The sequence below is a fragment of the Apium graveolens genome, unplaced genomic scaffold (genome assembly GCF_009905375.1).
Source record: "Apium graveolens cultivar Ventura unplaced genomic scaffold, ASM990537v1 ctg255, whole genome shotgun sequence".
Lineage (NCBI taxonomy): Eukaryota > Viridiplantae > Streptophyta > Magnoliopsida > Apiales > Apiaceae > Apium > Apium graveolens.
The window spans coordinates 21,728-25,344 of record NW_027417713.1 but is presented as its reverse complement, the minus strand read 5'-3'; positions in this window follow the sequence as shown (position 1 = coordinate 25,344).

The window sequence follows — 3,617 nt, the reverse complement described above, 5'->3', positions numbered from 1 at the left end:
AAGGTGTCGTGGAGCAAGATATCCACAGAAGCACCATTATCCACAAGGACCCACTTAACCGGGCTATTTCCTATTATCGGTGTTATGACCAACGGGTCGTCATGGGGAAACTTCACGCCCTCTAGGTCAGAATCATCAAAAGCCAATGTTACTTCTGTCCTGGCCCTCTTCGGGGCTTCTCCAACAATATGCATAACCTCCCTAGTATATGCCTTTCTGGAATTTTTGGACAATCCAGCAGCAGTTGGACCTCCAAAGATCGTGTTTATCACAGGCCCTCGAGGGCGTCGCGGTCCTCCAAAAATTGCATTTATAACCGGCCCTCTAGGTTGGGGATTTCGCCCCTGATCGTCTTGGTCCCTCCTACGATCTTCAAAGTTCTTCCTTCCATTATTATTTCTGTCCCCTCCATCTCCAGTGTACTTGTTCAATCTTCTTTTTCGAATCAAAAACTCAATTTCATCTTTCAATTGCCTACACTCATCGGTGTCATGGCCAACATCCTTGTAAAACCTGCAATACTTGCTCTTATCTAGCTTGGCGGGATCAGCCTTCAAGGGCTTAGGCCAGCGAATATCTCTATCTTTTTCAATCTCCATCAAAATCTGACTTCTAGGAGCACTCAGCTTAGCGTATTCAGTGAACTTTTGCCCAGGTCCTCCCTTCTTGGGGGTTGAATCAGGGTTTTGTTCGGTTCTAGGATATTTGTCCTTAGTGATATACTCCAGATCAGTTTTTCGCTTCTTGCCTCCAGTGGGCTCATTACTTACTACGGTCTTCCTCATGCTTTCTTCAACCTTGATATACTTCCCTGCCCTCTCTTGGAGTTGCAACATGTTTTCAGGGGGACGTTTGGCCAAGGACATCTTGAAAAACTCATCCCTGGTTCCTTGTTGCAGTGCTATCATGGCTACTTTATCATCAAGGTCTGGGACTTTTAAAGCCTCCTTTGTAAAACGATTCAGGTAATCTCTCAAGGATTCCTTAGCTCCCTGCACAAGACTCATGAGAGATGCTGAACTTTTCTCATGGACTCTTCCACTGATGAATTGCTTAATAAAAGCCTGACTTAATTCTCTAAATGATCCAATAGAATTTGGGGGCAGGCGACTGTACCATCTTTGAGCCATACCCGACAAGGTTTGAGGGAAGGCCCGACATTTTATAGCATCATTCACGGGTTGCAGCAGCAGTGCATTAGAGAATGTCCTAACATGATTAGCGGGGTCTCCCGTGCCATCATAGGCTTTGATAGTGGGCATCTTAAATTTCCTCGAGATATGGGCATTCATTATCTCTTCTGTGAAGGGTGGAGTTAGATCATCAGGATCTCCAAGGGGAAGGAGATTGCCTGGATCAGTTCTTGGGACAGCAACCCTTCTTCTTACCGGACCATCCAGGTCTATGACAGGAGGAGGATTTCTCCCCCTAGGAGGTATCTGGGGTCTGGTGGCCTGGTGAGCCTCCAAATCACGCCTCAGCCTTTGGATTTCAGCCTCATGAGCCCTGATCCTTTCCTGCACTTCTTGGAGATTCGCCCCTGGGGTGCTTTGGGGGCGTTGCCTTCCATCGGCCATTGGCTCTTTTCCAGGACGCCTCCTTCTCGGGGCCACTTCATCATCCGAAGATTCGGAGTCTCTTTCAGTGTAAGGACTAGAAAATTCCCGATCCTCAGGGATAGGACCCAAACCTCGTATATAGGGGGGTGACTGCCCTCGTGCTTCGCTTCGCCCAGCATATCCGCTTCCTCCAACCTCAGGGTGAAGGGGCATCCCGTAAGGGGGGTTAGTAGTAACAATAGTTGAATATTCATACCCGACGGGTCGAGAATTCACAGGTATATGTACTCGTTGAACTTGAGGATTCGTACCTTGAATAGTCGGGGGAGTTGTCCCTTGTGGCTGAGGTTGAGTTGCCCCTGTCTGGGCTTCCCCCTGAGTAGATGCATAAGTTGAATGGGGAGGAACCTCCACGGTTGATGAAATCACCTGGGTTGTCTCTGATGGTGTTCCTTCCTCTAGAGCTCCAATTGTTCTCCGTGTTCTTGCCATGGTTGTTGTTGCGTTTCCCACAGACGGCGCCAAATGTTATGGATAAAAAACTAAGGTTATTATTTGCTGTACTTATTACTAAGATTCGGGAGCTCAAGGCCTTTAATGGTTGCTCTCGTGTTTCGTGGCTCGATCTGCCTTTACGAGATGCCTACGTATCTTTGTGAATTAAAGAATCAAGCCAAAAAACGTAGTTCTGATTTTTGGGGTGAGGCCCCTTATATAGATGTTGGGAGTCCTTGAATTGGACTTGGTATAGGAGACTTGGTGGGCAAGTCTCATAATTAGAATGGACTTAGGAGTCCTAAATAGTAGGAAACTGATTCCTTATCCTTTTAGGTCCCCTTGAAGATAATCTATAAGGATTTATATCCTTATCGGGACTCTTCTCAATAGCTGATTTTTACCTTATTAATTAATTACGAAATTAATTAATAATCAGGGCTTCCATCAGGCCTGATCTGGTCCATCAGGCTTAACCTTTCCGGTCTGAGTATCATATATCTTTTTATTGAGCCTAACATGTAATAACCATGATTTTTGTAATTATATGTATATACACTTTTCCCATTTTAATTATTTGGTTAGATAAAAAAAATATTTTTTTATATAGATTTGTTATTAAATATAAATACGCGTATTTTTATATTAAAAATAAACATGTCTAGTTATCCAAAATATTTAAGTAAGGTTAAAAAAAACTATTTTAATTTATATGTGCATAATTTTAATTTAATATATATTTATTTTATGAATAGAATTTAAAATAAGTGTAGTTATGTTGTGTATATTTATTAGTGTGTTATGTGTATTTGAAAAACTCAGTCAAACACTAAACAAAGAGATAATGTTTGTTTAAATTTGTGATCACGTACCCACTAATCCATTGAATCGGAGTATTAGTTGAACCAACTTGTGTATAAATAGGCTATTAGCATATCATTTTATCTCTGTATAACATCTTCTATTTTCAGGTACGTTCTATTTCCTATATTTTTACTTATGTATTTTACATGTTTATTGCATAATTCTCTTTCTCTCTCTATATATATAATTAAATTACATTTTTGTGAACTTATGTATGACTATTCTAATTCACTTGTTATTAGTTTATTTTATTATTTAGTTCCATGGTTATGTGTATAACACTATAGTTTGCTTAATTTAATCATTTAGTTTGATGTTGATTATTAAATGTTTTAGTTAACAATCACCATTTTTTTTAGTAAATATTTAATGCATGAATTTATGTATATAATTATGTGTTTTGTGCATGTATAATAATTCATGTGTTATATGTTAAATATATGTTTGATTTAGATATGCATTTAGATTAGTGCACCAATTAAATATATGCTCATATATTAAATTGGTTATACTTATTTTGTATAATGATATTTTAACACGTAAGGTTATGAAAATTTTATACACCAATATTTATATTTTGTCCACTTGCATAATCATAAGCATATGTTACCTACTTTATTTATCTTTGTTATTTTATTTTAAGGATTATATAGATAGTAAATATTAAACGTACATCTATTTTATTCTGAATTTAAATAG